Genomic DNA, 27,912 nt, shown 5'->3' on the forward strand with positions numbered 1-27,912 from the left:
ATAAAAGGAGTTACAAAGGCCATTTTATTTTTAGGCTCCTGGACCTTTAGTGGGTGCCATCAGTTCATCAGTTCACCAACTCCTTAACAGTAACATCAGATTTGTGTTTTTGCCAATCAGAAGGCCAATGAAAACTAGTTTTGTCCGCTCCTGTGTCTAATAACCCTGTAAATAGCTTTCCTTGTATTGAAACTGTTAAAACAGGTCTGTTATCAGTTAATGAATGTGTCCAAAAAACTTGCTGTCCTGTATGTCTGAAGCCCTTACCTCTTCTATTATTTTCAGCAAATTTTTGAGCAGGTAAATAAGGTATCAAAATAATTTGAGCAATTTGAGATTGCTTAGGAACAATGTAATAAGAAGAGGCATGAACCATAATTTTAATTTCTCCAGTATAATCATTATCAATAACACCAGGTAAAACTGTTAATAACCCTTTTAAGCCCATAGATGATCTCCCTGTTAGCAATCCAAAATACCCAGAAGGTAAAGGTCCCCAAACTCCAGTAGAGATTAAGTAGGTTTTATTATTGTCATTTATCAACTTATTATCAATAGTCATTAGATCTAAATTTGTGCTCCCGGGGGAAGCTGTGATGAGGTCAGAAATGGTGAGATGGGACTTTGGCTGACTGTGATTTCCTATATTTGTTTTTGAGAGGCACCTGGGAGGATGCCTTGCTTTGAAATAGCCTTTAACAATTGCTGCAGAATATGGAAATAAATCTTTTGCTGTACTGTCAGCTGCTGTCCCATGGTTACATTGCGGCATGCCTGATAGGCTGAAAATCCCCGATATAAATTTGTTCCTTTACTTACATGTAGTCGCCGCGCTGATATCATGCTGCTGCTTAGTAAGCTGTTGCTCCATGAGAATTCCTCGGCACGCCTGATAGGCTGAAAAGTCCCCCAAAATTTCCTTAGTTCCATTTATGTGTTTGCCGAGTCTGATATCACGTCAGGGTCACCATCTGTCGGTGTACACATACACACCGTATGCGGAGGGAACTGATGGCTACTCTTTATTGATTCTTGTAAAAGGGTTTATATAGAACATGCATGGTGCCTCACATATCATCTAAGTTATAACAATGTTAATAATTTTAAGCTATTTAGGTTCCCAGGCTCCTGCAGTAAGCACAGGATGTTACATGATCAAGGACAGATTGTTTTAAAGTTTGTCACAAAACTTCATTAAGTAGGCCATCTCTTATCCAGCTGGCTGTGCCTGTCTTAGGTTGTCCTCCTCTGAGGATCTTACCCGTCGTTGGCTATCCAGCCATCCCTACTGGATACATTAAGTAGGCCATCTCTTATCCAGCCAGCTACGTGACATTTCTCACAGCTTGTTTATCAGTTCAGCCCATGGCTTATTCTCTAGAGCCTTAAGGTGGGGGCCTACACGTTCTATTTCAAGCCTTCAGTTGAACTGGGAGGTAGAATTTTATTTAGTGTTCCTGGACCTATGACTAAGTTCCAGGGGTGTTCAACAGGCTGCGGACTCTAGGGATCAGATTAGCTCTCTGCCATCCTGTCTGTACTGGCAGAAGGTTGGATGTCATTTCCTATCTGGCTTCCAGATGTCAGTTCACTCACCTCATGGTTCTGCTTTCTTACCTTGCTGAGAGGCCTCTCTGAGTCTGGTTTTCTCTCAGCTAACTCTGCGGCCTTCTTGGGTGCTCCTGGACCACCTAGGGCATGAGAAATTTGATAAGGTTATATAAATCCCAAATGTGCGTGTAGTCAGCTCTCTTCCACTGCTCCCATACCATGCTAGACAGAAGGAGACTCCCCAGAAATTGGCATTTTTTTTCAAGTTACATGTAGAAAACCAAGCACAGGTTTTCTCTTTCTGCTGTCTCTTGCTTACCCGGATTTTCTGTCATGTCCCCCTTCAATTCTGAGCTCGATGCAGCTCCTGTGGAGGCCCCCAGCTCAGGGATATAACCATATGGGAAGTTCTTTAATTTTTCCTTTCCTTTCTTCAAGTCTGGAAGCTTATCCATTGTGAGGATGGGAAAAATTGATTCTTTTTTATCATGTATTTTTCCAAAGTTTTTATTTCTAGCACAAGGTAGATATTGTATTGAATTCTCTAAGGTAAAATATTCTTGACTCAAAATATTAGGCATTTATTTTAAAAAATCTTGCAAAATCTTTGATTTTGAAACCTACAATATTTTCTCTCCATTTCTAAACTATTTTACTTCTCTTGAGAAAATGCATGTGTTGCCTTTTAGTTTAAATGAGGAAAAAGACGTAGTTGATGAGGAGTAGAAGTGAAAACTACGTTGATAGTACATGTATCAAAATATGATCTCTGTGTTTATTTCTAAATTTTCTTTTTCCCTTTTTGAATAAATTTAACGTGTAACATTGTATGAATTTAAGGTGTACAATGTGTTGCTTCAATACATTTATATATTGTGATATAATTGTAGTAGACTTTGTAGTGACATTAATCATGTTACATAATTTATAGTACACTGCTATTGTCTTCATTGATTACATTGTGCATTAGATCTCTATGATTTATTTACTGTCCACTAGAGGTTTATACCCTGAAAAAATATCCATTTTGTTCCCCTTTAACCCCCATCCCCCAGGAACTGCCATTTACTCTCTGTTTTCTACAAGTTTGGCATTTTTAGATTCCACATGTAAGTGACATCATACAGCACTTGTCCTTCTCTGTCTCCCTTATCTCACTTATAATGTGCTCAAGGTCCATCCATCGTGTTGCAAAGGGCAGGATATCCTTTCTCATTACTGAAAAATATTCCAAAGTTTCTTTAGAAAGCATATTTTTCTTTCATAATCAGAAGAAAAACATTAAGTAAACGCACAAACAACCCTCCTTTGACCCTTTTCCCCACGTGGGCTCTGCCACGTCTCTTGCCTTCCCTTTATAGTTAATCTCTTAAACAGAACATTACTCTTAACTTCCCGTTGTTTTCAAACCACCTCTGCCAAATATAATGGACTCTTTAACGTCTGTCTTACTTGTTTCTCTTTCACACGGACGTTGCAGACTCCTCTCGTGTTGACACTCTTCTTTCCCCTGGACTCCGAGGTACCACTGTGTTTTGGCACCTGCATCTCTCTCTGTCTCTTTTCATTCTCTTTTGCAGTGTCTTGTCTTTGCTCTTGAACGTTGGCATTGTCCGGAGGTGAGCTGTTGACTCTCTTATCTGATCACTCTGCAGGCTCTATCCTGACTAGTCTTTACTCTGTCACTGTTGGCTTTCGTTACTTACCACTGACATTCTGCTTCTTGGCAAATTAGATCCATACCTATAATCTCTCTTCTGGGCTCTAGAAGTCAGCATCTCATATCCATGACATCCAAAACTGATCTCGTTATCTTTCTGCTTAATTTGTTTTTCCTTCTACATTTCCTCTAAGAACCTCACTGCCATAGATGCAGTTATAAAAGACAAAAATGTTGCAGTTATTACATGTTTCTCTCTTACTTTTAATTCCTCCCTACTTGATTTGTGCCCGTGTTGTATCTGCCCTCTGTTCTCCGTTCCCACTGAAATGACATTGATTCCATATGGATTATCTCTTTTGCTGAACTACTGCTGAAGGCTTTTAACTACTCCTTGTGCCTGCTGTCTCCTATGACCTCAATCTGTTCTCCTTTCTGGATATCTGGAGAGTGATATTTTCATGTTAATCAAAGTTACCCATATGCATAGTTTAAAAAGATATTTAAAAAATCCCAGAAAACTGCTTATAAGATAAAATAGGCTCTGCCACTCCATCCTCTGTCTAACCCCATTTCTGCAGCCCTTTGTTGTGAATAACAAAGATACTCCTGTCACTCAGGAAGTTCTCAGAAATGCTCTGTGCCAAGAAACAGGGACAAAGGTCAAATGTAGTTCTTAACTCTACTGCCCCATGTAGGAAATGACAGTTAGATGCATTTCTTTTCATGTACAGCTTTTTGTTTTCTGTTTTCCCTAGAATTGTCTTCCTTTGGTATGTTTGTTTAGTTTTCTAAGATCCTCTATCATAAATATAAACGCTCTCCATAGCTTTAAACCTTTAAATGTTCTATTAGTTTTGTCTTCTTGGAAATGTCTTTCTCAGAGCCCTCCGAATGCCTGCCCAGATCTGCCCTGCTTGTTCTCTCAGCCTGCTGCACACCTGCCACCCCGGAATCTCCCTTCCCTATTGCCCTGGGGACTCCCTTCACCTCTCTTCTGCATTAAATCCCGCTACCATTTATGTCTTCATTTCCTTATTCTGTTGGGATATCTCTGCAAGGAGCTTCCTGATATTACAGGAAGCTTTTTCATTACAGGTTATTACAAGATATTCAATATAGTTTCTTGTGCTATTCAGTAGAACCTTGTTGTTGATCCATTTTATATATAGTAGTTAGTATCTGCAAATTCTAAACTCCCAATTTATCCCCTTCACCAACTCTCTTCCCCTGAGTAACCATAAATTTGTTCTTTATGTCTGTGAGTCCCTTTCTGTTTTGTAAATAAGTTTACTTGTGTCGTTTTTTAAGATTCTACGTGTAAGTGATATATGGTATTTTTCTTTCTCTTTCTGGCTTACTTCACTTAGTATTACAATCCCAGGTCCATCCATGTTGCTGCAAATGGCATTCTTTCTTTCTTTTTTATGGCTGAGTAGTATTCCTGTGTGTATGTGTGTGTGTGTGTGTGTGTGTGTGTGTCTCACATCTTCTTTATCCAGTCATCTGTTGATGGACATTTAGGTTGTTTCCATGTCCTGGTTATTGTACATAGTGCTGCTACAAACATTGGGATCCATGTATCTTTTCGAATTAGAATTTTCTCCAGATATACCAGGAGGGGGATTGCTGGATCATATGGTAAGTCTATATTTATTTTTTCTTTAAAGAAATCTCCACACCATTTTCCATAATGGCTGCAGCAAATTACATTCCCACCAACATAGTAGGAGGGTTTCCTTTTCTCACCCTCTCCAGCATTTATCACTTGTGGACTTTTTCATGATGGTCTTTCTGACTGTGAAGTGATATCTCATTGGAGTTTTGATTGGCATTTCTCTAATAATTAGCAATTGAGCATTTTTTCATGTACCTATTGGCCATTTGTATGTCTTCATTGGAGAAATGTTTGTTTAGGTCTTAATACCCATTTTTAGACCAAGTTGTTTGCTTTTTTGTTGTTGAGTTGTATTAGCTGTTTATATATTCTAGAAATTAAGCCTTGTCCTATCACTTGAAAATATTTTCTCTAAGTCTTTAAGCCATTTTAAGTTTATTTTTGTGTAAGGAGTAAGGAAGTATTCTAACTTCATTGATTTACATGTGGCTGTCCAGTTTTCCCAACACCACTTGTTGAAGACTGTCTTTTCTTCATTATACACTCTTGCCTCCTTTGTCAAAGATTAATTGACTATAGTGTGTGGGTTTATCTCTGGACTCTCTATTCTGTTCCAGTGAGCCGTATGTCTGTTTTTGTGCCAGTACCAGGCTATTTTGATTGCTGTAGCTTTGTAGTATTGTCTAAGTCTGGGAGGGTTATGTCCCCAGCTTCGTTCTTTTTCTTCAGTGTTGCTTTGGCAATTCTGGGTCTTTTGTGATTACATATAAATTTTAGGATTATTTGTTTTAGTCCTAGTCCAAAAGCAGGATTTGATGGGGATCACATTAAACCTGTAGATGGCCATTTTAACAATATTAACTCTTACAGTCTAAGAGTATGGGATATCTTCCCATTTCTTTAAACCATCTTTAATTCCTTAATCAACATTTTATAGTTCTCTGCATATGTCTTTCACCTCCTTGATTAAAAAGTATTTTTGTTCTTTTACATTCAGTTGAGATTTTGACTGGTGTGGCAGGAATGGCTGGCTGTCCACCAGCAATTTGTGCTCTTCCTTTCATTGTAAAGTGTTGTTGATGGAAGATCTTGACTACCCAGGAACTATATTTTCTTGATTCCTGGAATCTAGAAGGTGACAAATGACTAGTTTTCACCTATGTACGTGAAGAAAAGTGGTGTGAATCACTTCCAGATCAATAAGCTTAACAAGTCTGTATGTCTCCTCCATCCCCTCTTCTTCCCATTCACGACCTGGAGGCAGAACTGCGAGGTCAAGGAGGGAAAACCTATAAGCTTTTAGGAAGCTGGATCTCTGAATCAACAAGTGGAAAGCCATCCACCAAACAGAAACACTTAAATTGCTCTGTTAAATGAATAAGAAATAAACTTTTATTACATTAAGCCACTAAAATTTGGGGGTTTATTTGTTACAATAGCTAATACTAGTTTACAATTTTTACTTATACTGGATATAAAATTTTAGGTTACAAAATCATTTTCCTGCAAAAATTTGAAATCACTGCTCTGTTGTCTTCTAGCTTTGAGCTTTGTTGTTGAGCAGTGAGTTGTTTTAGTATGTAATTATTATGCATGATCTTTGGTTGCCTTCTCCTCGGAAGACTTTAGAATGTTCTCTTTATGGCCAGAGTTTGAAATTTCATGGTGATGGATCTTAGTTTGGATTATTTCCTCTGAAATATTTGCTGAGTAGTTGATAGGACTGGTCAAATAGAACACATAACTTTCTGAGAACTTTTATTAATTATTTCTTTGACAATACTCCCTCCCTGTTCTTTTCTCATTTCTTCTTCAGAAGAATTCAAGCTATTCAGATTTTGGGCATCTTTTACTGTTTTGTTAACTCTAAACTTTTCTGTCCTATTTTCTTAATTTATCCTGTAAACTTTCTATTGCACTTTTTATTCCTGCTATTGTTTTTAATTTCTGAGAGCTCTTTTTTTCCCACTAATGTTTCTTTTCTTGAAGCATCATTTCATGTTTCTGGTATATAATATTTTCTTTTATCTCTCAGAGAATAGTAGTAATGATTTAAACTCAATTTCTTCCAGTTTGTTTGATGTCTCTGTTGGAGGTTGAAGGCTTTCCTTAAGTATCTGCTGCTTAGACACTAGAAAACTGATGGAAAGTTCTGTGGACATGGGTGGGGTTTGTTGACAGCTGTGCTTCACTTCATGGTGACTTGACCTGGATGTACTTTGGGGGACCCACCAACTGTCACTTCTTTTAAGTGTTTTATACTGAGTTAGGTTGACTCTGTAAGTAAGAATCTTCTCCTCTTACACTTAGAGCATATGAGCATTTGGGGAGATGTGTGAGGAAACCAGGATGGGGATTCACCATTCAAGATGCAGACCTTTACTCAACACTCTGAGCACAGAACCCTTAATGGTGTCTTATCCATCAGTCCTAGTGTCTTTCTTTTAAACTTTTTACAGAGAATAAATATGCACTTCTGAGAGAGAAAGGGGCAGGCTTCCATCTATGTACATTATGAGAGGGTACCTGGACTTCACTGCTTCTTGAACAGATTTTTCATCCAGTCCCTTTATTTTCAGCCCCATCCTCACCCCCAGTTTTAGGAATAGCTAATATCACCAATTTCTGAACCAGTTTGTCCATTGCTGCTTTAAGTTTAAGCTCCTTGTCTACCATAGGTTAGGACTTATTCATCTACTTTTCCTCTCCCACAGTTTTGTTCCACCTTCTCCTCCTTATCTTTATCCTTTTGATATGTTTTAAAAATGTTTATGTGTGTGTGTCTATAGTTTTATCACCTAAGCATGCGTTCCTAGGTACTCTAGTCTTGCTATTAAAAAATTGTTCACGTGCATTAAAATCTCTTTTAATCACAGGTTCTTCTTCCATTTCTTTCTTTTTTCTTAAAATGTACTTGTTGAAAAAGTTGGGCCGTTGACCTGCAGTGTTTCCCACAGAACTAGATTTTGCTGATTATATACTGATGGTGTATTTCAACATGTTTCTCTTCTTTTATATTTTCTGAAATTTGATAGTTAGATCAGAGGCTTGATAAAACTCAGGTTTGCTTACTTTGGCAAGATTATAAATAATGTTATATTCTTTCATCAGGAGGGAATTAACCTTGTTTTTACTCTTTTCTGGTGTTAGCTGTTAATGGTCAAATGCCTACATTCACTCGTACACTGAAGATTGTAAATTATATCATTTTGATTTCATTTTTAGCTGAATTAATTTTCTGTGGAGACGCTTACCTTCATTTATTATTTTGTCACACATGGTTCAGTTTTCCTAGACTGGATTATCTTTTTATCTGCTTACTAGTGGTCTTCACAGAGCAAATTTTCAATTTTGATAAAGTTCAGTTAATTAAAGTGTGCTTATGAAAGAACATCTATAGTAGTTTCCATGTAGTAAAAGTTCAATTTGGGGATTTTTCTTTTAATAACTATAAAATTGCTTATTAGCAATTCCATTTCTGAAAAGATGGAGTAGACATAATTTTCCCCTCTTCCTCCCTCTAAGTATAACTAAAACTTATGTACATTACATGTAAAGCAAACACAAAAAAGATTTGAAAGGTAGAGAAGAGAGGGCAGATGAGTAGAAACCTCAGGACTGTGGAAGGTCACAATGGTAAGTTTCCAGGGTTTTTTCCTTGCCTTGCATATCCCAGCCTTGGAACTAAAGAAGGCAGTAACCTGGAAATCCTAAAGGGCACAGACCAAAAAGCCCCAACGAAAGCCTGCTATCTTTAGCCAAAGGAATAGAAAAGGAACAACCTAGTGATATAGAAAACTGCTCTGCTCCAGCCAAACATCACAGAAAAAACTGTGACCTTCCCTCAAGCATAAAAAGGTTGAGTGAGGAGCCTCAGCTGAACCCATCCATCGCTTACCACCACCACCATCACCATCACCCTCTCCCTGGGTTGTGGGTTAGGGAGACTGAATAGCAGGGATCAGGAGATGCAGTAGGGAGGCTGAATAGTAGGTGTAGTAGAAAGGCTGAGTAGTGAGCCAAGACTTTTACCTTTACCAGGCAGAAGATGTAAGGCCACATTCTCCCCTGTGTTGTCAATGGAGGCCACAGAAAGAGGTGTAATAAGGCAACTTACCACTTTCAGCCAGAGAAGTATCAGTGGAGGCTACTGAGGAGCAAGACTCCTAGCTCTACCATCAGTAATCAGCAGAGGCCGTGTGAGCAACCTGAACTTCTGTTTCCACCTGCCAATAATAAGGTGGTATAGTCCTCTTTCCCTGTTAGACTAGTGTCAATGGAAGCCAGCTACACCAGATTTAAATATGATTTAGAGTCTTATATCCCAAATGACAATGTTTATTAGAAATACCTCTTTATAATAAGAACCAGAAGGGTCTCAAATTGAATGGAAGGAAAAGTCAATAGATACAAACACTGAGATGGCAGAGATATTATTAGAATTATCTGACAAAGATTTAAAAACAACCATCATAAAAATGCTTCAACAAGCAGTTATAAACATACTTAAACCAAATGAAAAAAAAATAGCCAAAAAAAAGAAGCTCTCAACAAAGAATTAGAAAACATAAAGAAGAACCAAATGGAAACTTTAGAACTTAAAAATACAATGACCAAAATAAAAAAACTCAGTGGATTGGCTCAGTAATATAATGTAAGGAACAGAGTAGAGAATCCATGAATTTGAAGATAAAATGACAGAAACCATCCAAATATGGGGTGGGAAAGGAGTAAAAGAGGCTGGGGGAAAAAAAAACCTAAACCAAACCTTAGCTACCTGTAGGACTATAACAAAATATCTAACATTCATGTCATTAGAGTCCCAGAAGGAGAGAAGAAAGATTATGGATTCAGGAAATTAAGGGGACATCAAACAGGATGAACTCCTTAAAAATCTACACCAACACACATCATAGTAAAACTTCTGAAAACTTAAGACAAAAAAAAAAAATTAAAAGCAAAAAGAAACAAGAGCTTAGCTTTAGGTGAAAAACAATTTGAATGACAATGGATTTCTCATCAAAACCATGTAGTCCTAGAAGGAAGCGGCCCATTTTTCAAGTGGTGATAGGAGAAAGCTATCCACACAGTATACTATATCCAGTGAAAATATTCTTCAGGAATTAAGAGATAATCAAGACATTCTCAGATGGAGGAAAAGTAAGAGAATTTGTTTCCAGTAGATCTGCTGTACAAGAAAGGCTAGGAAATCATTTCACAATATATACGTATAACAAATTATCACATTGTACACTTTAACTATGTTCTAATTTTATTTGCCAGCTATACCTCAGTAAGGCTAACATATTTTAAAAGATTATAAGGTTCAAAAAAGAAAAAAGGGCTAAGTGAAGTTTTCTAAACATAAAGGTGACAGTGCAAAAAGGAATCTTGGACTATAAAGAAGGAAGAAAGAACACAATAAACAAAAATATAGGTAAATACATTAGATGTCTATTCTCCTCTTGAGTTTTGTAAATTATAATTGATAATTGAAGTGAAAAATATAACATCTTCGAGTTGGTTTTAAGTGTATGGAGAGATACTATTTAAGACAATTAAACTATGAACTAGGGAGGGTGAAGGAACATAAAGGGTGATAAGAATTGTGACAGTTAAATTCATGTATCAATTTGATTGGGCTAGGGTATGCCCACATAGCTGGTAAAACTATTTCTTTGTGTACCTGTGAGGGTATTTCTGGAAGAGATTAGCATTTGATTTAGTGGACTGAGTAAAGATATATAATGGAATACTACTCAGCCATGAAAAGAAAGAAATAATGACATTTGCAGCAATGTGGATGGACCTGAAGATCATCATACTAAGTGAAGTAAGCCAGAAAGACAAAGAAGAATACCATATGATATCACTTATGTGTGGAATCTAAAAAAAATGACACAGGTGAACTTACAACACAGAAGCAGACTCACAGACATAGAAAAGAAGCTTATGGTTACCAGCAAGGTAAGGGAGCAGTGGAGGGATTAAACTAAGAGTTTGGAATTTGCAGAAACTAACTACTATATATAAAATAAATAACAAATTTCTACTATATAGCACAGGGAACATATATTCAATATTTTGTAATAACCTAAAATCAAAAAAATATGAAAAAATATATAATATTTATATAATATGTACACCAGAAATTAACACAACATTGTAAGTCAACTTTATGTTAATAAAAAAATTTTTTTAATGTAAACAGTCTAAATGTACCAGTTAAGTCAGAGATGCCCAGAGTGTGTTAAAAATTATAACTCAACTATATGATGTCTATAAGAAACTCAAGTACAAGAAATTAAGATACAATGATGTAGGCATGTTAAAAGTAAGAGGATGGAAAGATGCCTTGCACTTACTAATCAAAAGAAAGCATGAGTGGCTATATTAATATCAGATAAGTTAGACCTCTAAGCAAAAATTACCAGAGAGAAGGGGTATAATTAAAGAGTCAATCCATCAGTAAGACATAAAAACACTAAATATATATGTGACAAACAACAGAGCTGCAAAATATATGTAGCAAAAACTGATAGAACTGAGAAAGAAATAGACAAATCCACAAGTATAAGTTGGTAACCTCAATGCTCCTTTTTCAAAAATTTGTATAGCTAAGAAGAAAATCAGCAGAGGTATAGAACTCAACACTATCAAGAAACAGGCTATAATGGACATTTATAGAACAATTTACTCCACATACATTCATTACAAGCACCCAGGAAACATATACCAAGATAGACCATATCCTGGGCCAGGAAACAAATCTCAATAAATGTAAAAGAATTGAAATCATACAAAATATGTTCTCTGATCACAATGCAAGTGAAATAGAAATCAATTACAGAAAAATAATGGGAAAACGTTCAAACACTTGTAAAGTAAATATCACATTTCTAAATAACCAGTGTGTCAAAAAGGGATTTCAAAGGAAATTTTTAAAAATATACTAAAGTGAGTTGGACCATAAATAACATATCAGAAGTGGTAGGACACAGCTAAAGCAGTTCAGAGAAAAAAAAATTTATAGTGCTAAATGAATACATCAGAAAGATTAAAAATTCTCTATTAAATAGGTAATCTAAGCTCACATCTTGTAGGCAAAATAAGGGCTTCCTGGAACCTGTGAACTTGTTGTCTTAGATGGCAAATGTGACTTTGTAGACAGGATTAATTCAAGGATATTGAGATGGGCAAATTTTCCTGAGAATCCCAATGTAGTCACAAGGGTCCTTATCAGAGAGAGTCAGAAATGTCAGAGTGAGAGAGACTTGAAGATACTATACTGTTGAATTTGAAGATAAAGAATTCACGAGCCATGGAATGCAGGCAGCCTCTAGAAGCTGGAAAAGGCAAGGAAATATATTCTCCCCTAGAGCCTCCAGAAAGAAGACAGTCCTACTGACATTTTCATTTTAGCCCATGAAACTTCTGATCAGTAGAATAGTAAGATAACAAATTTGTGTTGTTTTAAGTCATTAATTTTGTAATAATTTTGGTACAGCAGTAGTAGGAAACTAATACAGATTTTGATACCAAAACTGAGGTCCTGCTGTAACATACTTTAAAATGCAGAAGTGGCTTTAATATTGGGCAATTATAGAGGCTGAAAGAATTTTGAGAAACATAGAAAAAGCCCATATTGACTTGAGCAGACTATTAGTAGAAATATGGAAGTTAATGACTCCGCTAATGAGGACTCAGAGAGACGTGAGGAGCATGGTAGGAAAAAAAAACATTGTCTTAGACGATCATCATGAACAGACTTTTTGTAGAAATATGCGTATTTCTGAACTAGTGCTGCTGGTGAGGAGGGTTCAGATGAGAATGAGGAACATGTTACTGAAAGTGGGAGAAAAGGGGATCCTGTTTATATAATGACAGAAAGCTTAGCTGAAATGTGTCCTGGCTTTCATGTGGAAAGCAGAATTTGTGAGTGATGAATCTGAAAATTGAGCTGAGGAGATTTCCAAACAGTGCTGTACACCCTGTTTACTTCTAGCTTCTTACAGTAAAAAAGTGTGAGGATAGAGATAAATTGAGGGAAGCACTGTTAATTGAAAAGGAAATACAACTTGATGATTTGGGAAATTCTCAGTCTGTCCACACTGAAACATATGCTAAAATTAGAAGAGTCGCTGTCAGGAAAACGTACTCTGGTGAGAAAGCCAAGGGTATGACCAGACAACCTTTTTTTAGTAGCTTGAAAGGAACCAGATGTCACAGTATTCAGTCATACATGGGTCACTGAAGAAATTATATTTGTTGCTCTGGAGCCCCTCAGCTACCTTAACAGAAGCCTAAAGTAAAAATAGAATTATCTAGGGATGAAAGGAGTCTCTTGTCTAATGGGGTAAATCCCCTGACATACACAAGAAACCTGCAAGTTTCTGAGAAAATTTATACCCACAGAAATACTGTCCACTTTGGCTAGAATAAATAGATAAGAGAATGAAATGAAAGATGGTTGGACTTCTAAAATTCTATAGGCAGGAGACAGGCTGATACAACTGTTTAGCTGCAAACCCATGGTACTTGATGAAAAAGGAAGAATGACTCCAAAAGGCAGAGCCTCAGACCCAGAAGGTGGAGCCATGAACCTGAGAATCATTCCCAGGACTGGAAACCTAACATTGCTTTCTCTGCTAGATGAATACAACTCAGCCACACTTTACATAGTAGTAGAGGGGAAGCAGACAAATTATAATTCTTTTCAAATGAAATGGCAGTACTAAAAGGAAACTATAAACCTATATGAACTGAACAATCTATAAAATAAGGAAAATATTTTTATATCATAGGATGCTTTGCTGTAAAGGGGATACAACAAAATGAAAGATCAAAAAGAGAGTAATCTCAATTTATTGAACCAGTTGCCCATATAACTTTATAAAATTCTAAGATTAATTACTAAATACCCAATTCAGGTAACCTCAACACCACAACATGAATTCTTGTAGATTCATAGGAAAATAAATTTTTATTCGGAAAAAAACTTTCAAATACTCTAAAGAAATATAACCTTATGTAAAAGACATTAAGATATATCTGTCTCTGTAGGACTCAACAAAATTTGAATGAGCTATACAATGAGATTTTATAATTATGATTTATAATGTTATAAAAGTGGCAAAATTTGAAGTGTTTTATTCATATACTTCACATGCAACAGTGAGAAACTATCAATACTCAACAGTATTTCACATTTTTAAAGAATCTGTATCTTTGTATAGGCTAGTTAATATCTAAATTCCATGAACTTTCCAAATAAGCTGGCCATCTCTAGACATCAACCCAAATCTTGATATTACACATGGGACTGTGTCGCCCAAGGCCAACACGCTTGGTTGAATCAGGAGAAAATTCCCCCAGGAGTTTCCATCTTCTACTTTCCTGTTGTTTGAGTAAAGGGATTATGAGCTGAGCAACCGCACGGGCAGTTAATTTCAAGTGTCTTAATAATTTCAAGACACTCCCATCTCAGAGCAGCTCTGCTTTCACCAGGGGAAGACACGACTTTCAAGCTCCATTAGCCATTTCCAGAGTAGCAGAGTTTACAAGCAGTGACCCAGCTGCAGGTTTCCCTGGCATCCTTTGCATCTGAGCCATCACTAACACAGGGCTTCACAACCCAGACAATTCTCTCACTTAGTTTCCTAAATTGTAGCCTCGCAGGATCATTATTTTTCATACAGTCTGTGGGTTTTCCCTCGAGCCTCAACAAACTCCTTGCTAACTTTCCTCTAAACTATTTCACCACATTCTCAGGAAACTCTAAGTCATGAGAATAGAGTATTCTCCCTCTTCAGTTACTTCAGTAAATGATTTCTCCACTTCTTCCCTTAATAAAAACACGAAGATTTTTGCAATTCTTTTCTAGTATCTCTACTCCCCTGCCCCCCATTTTCTCTTATGGAGGCTTCTTATTACTTTTCATTCAGTAAGTTCAACTCTATCAAAGTCCTATTACAGAGCTTCCAGAGTAGGGGTTTCTAAAAGAGTAGTCCCCAAACATGGGAACTTACTAGAAAACCAAATTTCTTGGCTTTATTCCAGACTTAATGAAATAGAAACTCTGGGAATAGGGTCCAGCAGTGTGTGTTTTAACAAACCCTCCAGTTGACTCCTAAACACAGTGAAGTCTGAGAATCACCTTTCCAGAGCATTACCTTTCCACCCTTGTTTAAATACCTTCCTCATTCAAAATTCATGCCATTTTATTATACCATCCTCTCCCTCTCCTGGACAGTGTCAGCTACTGTTTTCACATTTACCCAGATTCAAGGGTTGCACCTTAACTCCCAAGTCATACTGACCTTGGGTGACTTCAGTGTTTAGGGAACAAAGCACCCAATGCCCTAGCCTCAAAGTCCTTGTCTACTCAACAACCTTGGCCCACATCATACTTCTGGCAAATGACACCTAAGGTTACATGCTGAACTTTGTCATCATTTGGAACTGTGCATCCTCTAAAATCTCAAAGTCCAAACCCCTAACCCTGATTAGCATTCTGACCATCCCAGTTAATATCCTGATCAACCTTTCAGTTCTTTACCTCAATGGTATTTGCTCTTTCTTCTTTAAAAAAATAACCTCAGATTTTTTTCAGTTCCTCTTTTTTTCACTTGTACCGTTACTCTCCCCTAGCCTCATTTATGTTACTTTCTTGTCTAGACCTTATGATACACTGCTTAAATCCTTCACTTTCAAACAGCTTAATTTCCATTCTTCCCCTATACCGGCTCTACTAATTTTCAGTCTGAACCGGGCTCCTACATCGAAGGCAAAGTGAAGGTGCACAGATATTAATTTCCTCAGTTTCTCACTTTGACATCTACGGGCTTACTATATGCAGCCATCTTTCCCGGTTTCCATTATGTGTCACAGGATCTGTGATCCCTTGCATATGCAATATTCTCCTGCCTCCTTTGGGGTCTTGGTCTAGCAATTACCTCCTCTTAGTCTCAGCTTTTCAGTGTCTCCTTCCCTTAAAGTATAGAAACATACTCAAGCTTTTCCCATTTTTAAAACGGCATAGCCAGCACCCCTCCCCCCCAAAAAACCTCTAAAACCAGTTAAGGCAGCATCTCTTTCCTTTTATTAGTAATCAAGTTTGTTGAAAAGTTACCCATATTTTCTGTAAACACTTCTTCAGCTTCCCTTTTTCTGTCAATAAAAATAATTAATTAGTATCATTTCACTGACATTGCTATCCCAAAACCTTTCTCAATATGAAACATTATTGTCTGGAGGACAGCTGAAGGACCCTTCCAGGGTCTTGTTTCTATCACTCTGGCCACTCTGATTTGGTCTTTTTCACTAGACAGTGTCTTTTTCACTTGTTCATTATACTTTTTTTTTTTTTTTCAGCAAGATTTCGTCTTTCATCCTCTTCTCACGTGAACATTCTCTCCAGGTGACCTCATTCCTGCTTATCTCTTTCACTACTTCCAAATCGCTATCCTCAGTGCAGCTTCTCCTGAGTTCCAAACCTAGAGGTCCTGCTGCCTGTAGATTTCTCCATCAAAATGTCTGTCAGGCACTACAGACTCAGCAGATTTGCAACTGGGACCATTAGTCTCCTCTCTAGAATCTGCTTCCTTTGTTTTATTTCTCTAAGTGGACCACTAAGTCACCCCAGTAAGGAACCCAGAAGTCATTCCTCTGCTCCTCATCCTTTTAAACCCTGGTTAATTTGATTTTCTTCACTCTGCTTCTTATCTTCCTTATCTTGGTTCATCTTACACATGGTCATTGCAATAGCCTGCAACTGTCCTTCTTGTCTCCTTTCTAACCTGCTTTTAACCTCATAATTCTACTCCTGTTATTTGGTGCCTACTATTCTAGTCAGGTAAGTCCTGGGGAAAAGCTGTGTTCAAGAGACCAAGATGGATCTAGGAGGTGTTGTGTAAGGAAGAGCTTCTTCCACAGAAATCACTCTGTATCATGCTAACTGGTAAATGTCAATATTATGTCCGGAAGGGTAGAAGGTCTAAATCAGTGTCATCAGTGTAAGGCAAGACTGGATGGAGGAGACTCAAAGGATGGAAAATGGAACCAAATGAGGCACAGCACCCCAGAGATCTGATAGAGGGGTTTTGGAGTGTGTGGTTGATGTGGATGGATGAGTTGCAAGGTAGAGTACAGGTGCCCTGTTTATGGGGTTTCTATGATGAGGGCCATCTGGAAGCCCTTAAATGATCCTGTGGGGCAGAGAGTTGCTAGAACCATATTCTAGAAGGAAAATTAGGTCATGTCAATTTCCTGCTTAAACTACTATTTTCTATATGATTAAAATCCAAAATTCTTGCCATGGTTCACAAGACTCATTGTGATTTGACTGTTACTTAACTTCATAGCCTCATTTCCATCACTTCTTTAACACACGTGCCCTAGACACAGCAAGCTATTTAGAAATCCCTGAAAGTATTAAGCTATTTGGTATCTTTATGTAGGCTGTTTTCTCTGCCTGGAATGCCTGTGTTCTGTCCAACTGGTCTGCTATTCTCTGGTTTATTCTTTGAGACCCTACTTAAATAGCTCCTCCTCCTTGACCTACTGTGTGTTTTTGAGCAGGTTGATGACATAACGAAAGATGTGTTTTAGGAAGAGAAATCTGTTGCTGCAGAGAAAAGACAGGAAGGCAGACACTAGTTATGCCTGTGATCATAGAATAAAGTAACGGCTTTGTAGGGGTAGAGATGTAACTATAACAGACAGACAAACCGAAATAAGTGCCATGGGCTTTTTATGATTGTGATGTGTTAGAGCAGCTGTTTACATAGCATCTATCTGGTATGGTTTGCTAGATTTTCCCCCCACCCAGTATCTAAATGACATAGTCATTTTAAGATCTACAGTTGACCTAAGGTACTTTTGATTTTGAAGACCCGTGCCTCACATAATGCCAAACATATTAAATTGCTCTGCCATCCAATATTAAATATAATACATTAATGATAAAAAGATTCAATTGAGCTGAAGCTGATGGTTGAAAAATGTTACATTTTGTTAATGTTGACAACAAACTAATTGTTAAATTTTTCATTTTTTTTTCCTGGGCAGAATGAAATAAGAAATATGCATAGGCTAAAATCAGCATGACAAAAAAAGTGTTTAGTAATAAGATTTTATTTCTCTGCTACCAAGCAATAGAAAACTGGTAAAAAGATCAGTGACTTCCAGGATTCAGGTCATGTTTTTCAATAATAACAAGCTTGATTAAAGCTGAATGGTAGTTTGCATCCTCCACAGGCTTAGCTTTTCTTTCCTCTTTCTTCCCATATTCACCCTTTTCAGTGGTAACATTACATACCAGTAGCCTTTCAGAAAAATAATAATTTTTAGGCTAACAGGAATTGTTAACAAAAAACTTCACTGTTTTTTTCCATGTATTCTTCTGGGGCTCAGCCTGTAGCATTTAATATGAAAGAACTCTTCAGCGTAGAATCATAGAAAAGTGTGGCTCATGAAACAATTGTCTAAAATGATGGACATTCCTTTCCTAGTCTTCCTTAATCTCCGTTGTCTGTGTTGATTGGGTCTCCAGCTACCAAAGCTATCAGGCCAAAAGAGGTTGACCTAGTGCTGTGAGAAAAAGAAAAATAAACCTGACAACTTTCATCTCTGCTCTGTGAAACCAAAGTACATCTACAAGAAAACCAAGGCTTCCTTTTTTTTTTTTAGCTGAGAAAAAACAGATCGCATTTCTTGTGGGAAGTTCTTAGAGGCACCCACATGCTGTCAGCCACTTTCTGAAGTCACAAACAAGATCAAACAACATCCTGCAAAGCCCTGAGTATAGTGACAGAAAAACTCCTACTATCTCTCTTAGGGAGATCCCCGGGCAGGAGGAGCAACCTGGCCTGCCTGTCTTACTTGTGTAACTGTCTAGATAAGGATGTCATTGGTAGAGATACCTCAGTCTTTTGGCAACATTGGAGATGAAGTGTTCCAATGAAATGAAGCCATTCTAATTGCTTTTTAGTGAATTTTCCATTGAACTGAAACATTATTTTAAGCACCATACTTTATTTTTATCAGTATTAATTAAAAGATTTCTCCAAAAGTGTATCTTTGTCTTATTAAATTATACACTGGATAGCACTTAATACTCTCTTAATGACTTTGGGTTATCATTGTATTAATTACTAAATTTCATTTTCCTGAGAGGATTTTGAAATACTATTTGTCACCACATGAATCTGCCTTACATAGTTTTAAACCCTGTGGCTTTGCTCTGTGGACCTTAATTGTCACTTATTACTATTTTGCTTTCAAGAAATAGTTTATTCTCAGGGAAATTAAAAGAGACCTAAATAAGTGAATAGATATTATCATGCTTATGAATCCGAAGACTCAATATTTTAAAGATATCAGTTATCCAAAAATTGATATGTAGAGTCAATATAATTTCAATCAAAATCTTATCAGATTCTTTGGTAGAAATTGATAAGCTGATGCTAAAATTTGCATGTAAATACAAGAGACCTAGAATAACAGACACTTTTTTTTTTTAAAAAAGGACTGAGTTGGAGTACTCACAACTCCTGATTTTAAGAATTATATAGATATAAAACTATAACCATAAAGCTACAGTAATGAAGTCAGGGGGTTAACTGATTTTCAACAAAAGATGTCAAACCAATTCAATAAGGGAAGTATAATCTTTTTTTTAACAAGTAGTCCTAGAGCAATTTGTTATCCTTATGCAAAAAAGTAGCCTTGACCTTTAGGTCACATAATACACAAAAATTAACTTTAGATGGATCCTAAATCTAAATGGAAGATACCAAACTATAAAATTTTAAAAGAAAACATAAGGAAAAAATTCTATAAGACATTGAATTTGTCAATAAGTTTTAGAGAAGACACCAAAAGTGCAGTCCACAAAAGAAAGAATTAATAAATGTAACTATTAAAATTAAAATTTTTTGTTCTGTGATGTTTCATGCAACAACATGGATGAATATCAAATGCGTTTCTCTAAGTGAAAGAGGCCAAACCTAAAGACTACGTATTGTATGACTCTATTTCTGTGACATTCTAGAAAAGGTGAAATCATAGAGACAAAACAGGTCATTTGCTACCAAGGGCTTGAGAAGTAGAAGGGCTTGACTGCAAATGGACTGCAAAGGGAATTTTGGGGGTGATGAGACTGGTCTGTGTGATACTGCAGTGGTGGATACATCACTTTATGACTTTTATAAAACCTATAGAAGTGCACACCACAAAGAATGAACTTCACTATGTGTAAACTTTTAAGAAATCAACTAAGATTTTGTGGAGATCCCAGGATGGAATGCAACCTGTGTTAAATGAATACAGATACATGACATTGTCTTCCTGGAAAGGGTGGAAAGAAATGACAATAAAGTGCAATGTGGCATCTTGGATTGGTGCCTGGAACAGCAAAAGACATTAGTAGGAAAATTGATGAAATCCAAATAGAGTATGGAATTTAGTTACTATGATATACTAATGTTAGTTTATTAGTTTTAGTAAATGTACCATAGTCATGTAAGCTGATAGCATCAGGGGAAATTGAAGCTGGGTGAGGGATGTATAGGAACTCTTTGCAACTTTTCTGTAAATCTAAAATTTTTAGGTAAAAAGTTTAAATATCTGTGAGTCTATAATATGCAGTTTATATACAGTGACTTTATGCATAGTGAATTTATATATCTTGACATAAATGAACTAGATAAATAAATGAGGAGAAATGGATAAATCTTCCTTACAGAAGAATTCCAAATAATAAATGTAGAAATAATGAGGGAATTAATCATTGATGCAGGCAGAGTCCGTTAGTGAATGCTCAAAAATTAGTGGACAAAACTTTTAGAAGAAACAGTTTCAGTTTCAAAGTAACTGCCCCAAATATGAATTGCCTTGGTGGTTTTAACATATGTCCACAAATTCTTTGATACTCCTTCCTCCAGGAGGTGGAGGTTTGAGTATGGATTGGACTTAGTGACTTGCTTTGAATGAATAGAGTATGGGCAGAGAAAAATAGTTATTTTACAGTGGAAAACTTGGCAGACGCTATCCTACCAAGTGATGAAAGTTAACATCAACAGTAATAAGTCACGTTGATATCATGTACTAATAATGATGCGATGAAAATGATACCTCTGTATTACTCTTCCTCAAAATTCATAACCTCAGCATAACCATGAGAAAGCCTCAGAAAAAATCAAATTGGAGGAACATTCTACAGAATACCCGAGGAATACTCTACAAAAGTGTCAAAGTCATGAGAAACAAGGAAAGTCTGAGAAACTATTGCAGAATTACGACCAAATGGACTGTATCTAGGAATGGGAAAAAGTAAAAACAAAACAAAACAAAAAACCCAAAAAACAATAACTGGAGAAATCAGAAAAGAGCCTGTAGTTTAGTTAATAGTGTTGAACCAATGTTAATTTCTGGTTTCAATAAATGTAACATGGTTATGTGATATGTTAACATTAAGGGAATCTGGATGAAGGTATATGGAAACTCTGTGCTATCTTTGCAACTGCAAAATAATAAATCTAAAATTATTTTGATATCAAAAGTTTAAAAATTACAAAGTACTTTTAATTAAATGTTATCACTTCCAAATATTATTGCACATTTGACTAAAATATTGTTAAAATAAGCATAGTGGTTAAGAATGAAAGCTTTAAATGTTAACTGTCTAAATGAAACTCTCAGTTTTGCCTTTTACTAGCCATATAACTTGGGCAAGTTACTTAACTCTTCCAAGTCTCAGTTTCTTATCTGTAAAATGGGAAGAATATTATGTAATTCATAGGTTTTATGAGCGTTAGAAAAGATAATGCACGGTACCTAATAACTGCTTAATAGATTTAGCTATTATTATTAAAAATTATTACTACCATGGCTTTCTTTAGCTTGGCATAGTTTGAGTTCCATCTAAGTAACCAAAACATAAATGAATAGTAAGATTTTATGTGCTGCGATTATTAGCCTCAGCCTACAACTAAGGAGAGAATATCACTGCTGTTGGCAAAGAAACACTCAACATGGCTAGTTTTAGCTTGGAGGAGGGCTAGCTTTTGTAGGAGGCAGGGGCTGCCCGGAAAGTGTTGGTGGATCATGCCTCAGATGGTAAAAATTCCCTGCCAAATATGTAGAGCAAAAGTGTCACAGGAAGATACTGTGGTGTTCTTAGTCATGCTGTGTTTTACTCTGACCTTTCAGACCCTGCTACCTATTCCTCTCAGGAAGGAAAACAAACAAGGAAAGTCATGATCAGCCTCTTTCAATTACTCACCCAATAGGAGACTAACAGGGCTCTAAACACAGTAATACACAGGAGGAGCAAAACCATGTGTGCCGTGGTACCAACCCTGAACATTTTGATCCAACCAAGTCGACATCATGAGCATGGTGAAGTTAGATGCAGTCCATGAAACCCTGAACATTCACTCCCAGCTTGATAATTCTGTGAATATTTGTGTGTGAGTGAGTGATTATTAGTGTTTTGGTGGTTAAACCAACAAAACCAATGTTATTCCACGTTAGCCCAAGCATCATTTTCCTGTTCTTTCAGTAAATACATTTACATACACACCTAATGTGTGAGTATATTTTGCCACAGGTGAAGCTATTTCACAGGCAGCTTATTTAAGATATCATCATCATCATCATCATCATCATCATCATCATCATCATCATCATCATCATTTAAGGCTTTAAAAGACTTAAAGGGTTTTTTTTTTAAGTTTATTACCATTAAGGATTTAAATTTGAGATCTTGTAGGTAATAAAACACTCCATGTTTTTTTTTCCTCCTCTTTCTCCAATGCCTCCAGCTTTTCCTCATCCTTCTTTTCTCCTGGGAGCTGGGTCTAGAACTGCCTTATCTCTACACATAAATGCTATCATCATAATTTTATGCTAGCATTTAGCACTCACATTGCACTTACTAAGCATCAGGCACTGTACTAAGTAAGCATCAGCTCTTTTAATGCTTCAACAACCCCATGAGTGTTTGTACTTGCAGAGGAGCTGGGTGGCAGAGCCAGGGAGGTTAGGACTGAGAATGGTCCCCTTTCCCTTGGCCATCATCTTTCTGCTTCCCTCCCCACCTCCATACCATGTTCGCCAAATGACACTCATCTGTTATATGGCTTCATAACTCACTTAGACATTGGTGCCTTGGCATCAAAGTGTTACCTCTTTAAGTATCCTGTACAGTGGAAACAACCCCTAGGAGTATTAGCCATTCAACTGGAGTGCAAGCTTTTAGAGGGCAGGGAATTTGTCTCATGTATCTTTTGTGTTGCTCCTACAGGCTTGGCACATGGTAAGCATGTGATTGAGACACACATTTTCCTCTGCTGGCTGAGCAGTTTGAATATTGATAAAGAGATGGAAAAGATACTTCCAAGTGGGTCCAAGCAGGGTAATACAGTGAACTGCTGAGAACACTGGATTAGAGGTTCTATAGGAAATGAGGAAAAGGAAAATAGAGGAAGGAAACTGAAAACAACCTCACCTTCTTAATTTTGCCTTGTGTGAGCTCTGATCGATGGGCGCAGCCATTGTGATAGTGGCATTTACACAGCCCTTCCTAAAGAACTTTCACACCTATCTCATTTGATGCTCTTAGCAACCAGTGAGGTGGGAAGGGAGGATTCTCAGAAGGGCCAAGGTCAAAGCAGGTTTTAACTTTCCAAACCCAGAGTTGTTCCCCTCTCCCTCCCAAGAGGAGGCTCACCTACGTGGGAATGGGTTCCAGAGGAAGGGCTTTTTTTTTTTTTTTTTTTTTGAATAATTTAAGCTAAAAAGATCAGAGGAAGGTCGCTTTGCTTGATGACTCAGAACTAGAAAGTGCTGCCCTGCACACACATCAGGACATCTCTGCTACTAAGACACGAAGACACGTCATTCCCTCAGTCTCTGGCTAGTGTAGGATCTGCTGGGACAAGGCTTTCCATCTTGTGCTGCACTGATGTCGCAGGTCCTGTGTACTTCCCTACTGCATCTCCCAGGAAAATCGTCGCTATCTGCCTTTGTCAGGTAGACCCTTACCAGCCCAGCACAGGTACCGTAACCACTTCACCATTGACTATTATATTGAAAAATTTTGAAACTATCTCCAACTTACATGACAGTTACCATGCTCAAATATTTTTCTGAAACATTTGAGAGTAAATTATTGACAGGATGCCCTATTATACCTGAGAACTAGCATGTATTCCTAACAAATGAGAATATTCTCCTGTGTAACCATAAAATACCCATCAAAATCAAGAAGTTAACATCAACACATTTCTATTGTCCCATCCTTTTCTCCCACTGGATTTCAGTCAGTGTGCCCAATGATGCCCTTTATCAGGAAAGCATCCAGTTGCATTTAATTGTGTCTCTTTAGTTTGCCTCCATCTTTGATCTTCTCTCCTTGACTTTCATGACCTTGGCACTTTGGAAGATTATTGATTTGCTATTGTGTAGAGTGCCCTACAGTGTGATTTTTCTCTGATGTCCCATCATGATTAGTCCCGGTTACTCTTTGGCAAGCATAGCACAGAAACGATGCTGTGTTCTTTTCATTCCAGCCTCCTATCAGAAAGCATATAACTTTGATTTGTCACATGATGGTGCTAATTTGATCATGTCATTAAGATGATATCACCCAAGCCAGTCCACTGTAAAATTACTATTTTTCCCTTTAATTCATATGCATTTTGGAAGAAACATTTTGAGACTAATTAAATATCCCATTTCTCATCAAACTTCTATTTACTTTTTCACTTATTTACATTAGCATAGGTTTATGGATTCCATTTTATTCAATATAGATTAAAATACATTATACCATTATTTGTTTTAGATGTTCAAATTACTTGTCATTTGGTCAGGGGGAGTCTCTTCTGGCTTCTTTGTCCCTTTGATAAAACCCCATCATTCTTTGAGCACTTACTTTATGTCACAGCAAGATGATCTAGTCTCATTTTGTACTTTTCCTGCCTCAGCTATGGAATCAGCCATTTCTCTAGGGAGTTGTGGTCCCTTTTAGTAGAAAGTGATATTTGGAAACGATCTGGAAGATAGATGTGTTTATTGTTCTTGAGATTGTATTGCTCCCAGATGCTGTCAGTGGACAGAGCTAGTGAGGAATATCTGTATTTGTGTGTGTGTGTGTGTGTGTGTGTGTGCATTTGTATACACTTGAAAGTTTGCGTCTGTATTTATCTATCTATCTATCTATACTAAAATCCATATTTTCAGGCCAGTACCTTCAGTTCCAATCCAGCACTTCCTAGTTCCTTCTAGTTTTCCTTTCTGTATTTATAACTCTCTTCAGACAGTGAGAAAGCGCATGCTTCTTATTTGATCAGCCTCTTTGTAATTAATCTCCTGTCATCCCTGCCCTAATCCTTAAATAGACCCCTGCCTAGTACCACCTGAGCTCAAATATCCTGTCTTGACTGCATCTCCAAGCTGAAGCTCTCTGCTGTCTCACAGACTCTAATGCTCCCAGCAGGGCTGCCCTCCTCACCTTGCTCAGGTTACAGTTTACACTGGGATGACCCCCTTCATCCCAGTTGGACATAGGCACCCTGTGCAGGGCCTCCCAGGATGCTCTAATCAACCTACTTAGACTCTGACACCCAAACCAAGCCACCCTCCTGTCTACAGTTTAGGCTCCAACACCTCACACTACATTATTCCCTGTGTTGAGGTGCTCTGTATCTTTCTGGGCCTCTGATAGGTCATGACCTTCCCATCAGCTCTCTGCAAGGATGCGTGGTTAATACCCTTCTCACTCACCCTGGACCATTTTGGAAGGCTTACTAACCCCACTCAGACTCTCGAGCCTATGCTGAGTCATCCCTCTTCATGGACACCCTCCTCACCCTTCTTGGGTTAAGACTTCTGTGCAGACACCACCCTAACCACTTACAGACTCCAACACCTTATATGAAGCTGTTCCCTTTCCACCCTCACATTTCAATGCCTGTCTTGCTCAGCCATTATTTAATGTCTCTTAACTACATTGCCCAGGAAAGACAGGGAAAGGGGACAAGAACCATTTTATTTTTGAGATTTTATTTCCATTATTTCTTACTTCGAGATTCCTGAACTTCACATAGAGAGGCAACTGAGCATAAAGTAAATGTGTTATTAAGGTTTTTAAATAATTGGGAAGGGAAGCAGAATTGAGAAATATAAAATAAAATGACCTTTGAAAAATCCTTAAGCGATTTCAAATTTCTGGGACTTTGTAAGAAGGGCAAGTCCCAATTTATTTCTCCAAGCTCCTCATGATATGTTGATGCCTGTACTCTGCCTATCAGAATAGTTCACATTTCTACAATTAGTTTAGGCTCCATGTTCAGAAAAACCTTCTTTATAAATTCTGACTTCTGCATCTCTTCATCTTGACTACTCAAAGCAAGAATTCTGAATCATTTGATTATAACTGACCTTTGATAATAAAATGCCCTGTGTTACTTTCCAATTGTTTTCCATGTGTAATAATAGACTTCTCCACAAGTTTGTGAAAAAAAAATTTCTGTAACCCCCCCCCCCCCAACAGACTCTTAACGGAGGGTTAAGCTCACTCAGCTAGGTTTGATGCAAACTGATACTTCAGAGACCAAAAAGGCTGCGCCCGGAGCCAGGAAGGGGACTTCCCTTGATATCACTCTTTCTCTTTCCCCTTTACCATCCTGACCTCATCCCTACCCCCAACCTCCGCCTTCACCTAGATTCGTTTGTGTTGTTATTGTCTGAGGCACAGAGAAGGCAGAAGCCATTTATTTACTGAAGGTATAGCACGATGAGTAATACTAGGAGACATACATGGGTTTCTGACAGTCACCAGGGAACCAGCTTCTCCTGCCACAGTTGATGTGCTCATCTTTGGTCAGCATCACAGGAGAACTTCGGAATTTCCCTGCGCTTCCGAGAGGAATGAAAGAAGCTGAGGACGAGCCTAGGGGAGAGAAGTGCATTCTTTTCGGGGTGCAATCTCAAGGCTCTTTTGATAACCAGAGAGGCCAGCTTTGTTTTGCCCTTTGTCTATATTAACAGAGAAATTCTTATTTCATTGGCTAGGATTGCCTCAAACAGGGATTTGTCTTTCCCTGTCAAGGGGATATCAGTGCATACCTTGGCCTCATCGACAGTATGGAGGCTTTGTGAGAAGTAACTTTGCGTAGTTCAGTGCTGTAGCTCCTTGGAGACCTCGTTTCTTCTCAAATCAATAAAGGATTTATATATTTCATCTACTTGAACAGAAGCTGCTTTCTCAGAAGGCATGGCCTTCTTAATAGAACATTATTATTGCTTTCACATATTATAGCCATTCTTATGTCTTACATTGTACTTGGTTTTTGGTTAACAATACTGTTAAGATATATTTGGGAATTTTTTTTTTTCTGTGAATGAATAAATGACATTTGTATTTTCCAGAGTGTTTTTAAACCAGTTTATTGAGATATGATTGACATACAAAAAGCTGGTACTCATTCAATTCTACAGCTGGTGAGTTTGGAGATAAGTATACACCCGTGAAACCGTCACCTCAGCCAGTCCCACCTTCTTTATTATTGTTCTTATGTGTAATAAGAATACAACAGAAGATCTTTGTTGTTATTTGTAATAAGAACAGTTAACATAAGACAGTCCAGTTGGCAAATTTTAAGTATGTGGTGTTGTTAACCATGCTATACTGTAGGTCTCTAGGACTTACTCATCTTGCATAACAGAAACTTTGTACCCTGTGATGATTACCGCTCCCTTTCCCCCCTCTTCTCAGCCCCTGGGAACACTCTGCTTCTATGAGTTTGACTATTTTAAATTCCTCATAAAAGTGAAATCATTTTGTATTTGTCCTTCTGTGTCTTGTTTATTTCACTTATTATGCTGTCTCCCAGGTTCATCCCTTTTGGCCCAAATGGCAGGGTTTCCTTCATTTTTAAGGCTAAAAAATACTCCATTGTATGTATATACCGTATTTTCTTGATCTGTTTATTCATCAGTGAACATTTAGGTCGCTTTCATGTCTTCTCTGTTTTGAATAATGATGCAATGAACATGAGGATATAGATATCACTTC

At 37.4% G+C, this 27,912-nt stretch overlaps 2 long non-coding RNA genes across 2 annotated transcripts in view; one reads left to right on the plus strand and one right to left on the minus strand.

The window, feature by feature from the left end:
• LOC135318940 (uncharacterized) overlaps window positions 1–27,912 on the plus strand; it is a 148,864-nt gene that overhangs the window by 66,014 nt on the left and 54,938 nt on the right. The window lies entirely within an intron of this gene.
• Window positions 798–3,695, minus strand: LOC116148078 (uncharacterized). The gene is made up of 3 exons (XR_004131539.2): window positions 3,004–3,695; window positions 1,618–1,691; window positions 798–971 (listed from the first exon to the last, which is right to left on the minus strand). It is a non-coding gene; the product is annotated as an uncharacterized LOC116148078 (long non-coding RNA).

The sequence above is a fragment of the Camelus dromedarius genome, chromosome 23 (genome assembly GCF_036321535.1).
Source record: "Camelus dromedarius isolate mCamDro1 chromosome 23, mCamDro1.pat, whole genome shotgun sequence".
Classification (NCBI taxonomy): domain Eukaryota; kingdom Metazoa; phylum Chordata; class Mammalia; order Artiodactyla; family Camelidae; genus Camelus; species Camelus dromedarius.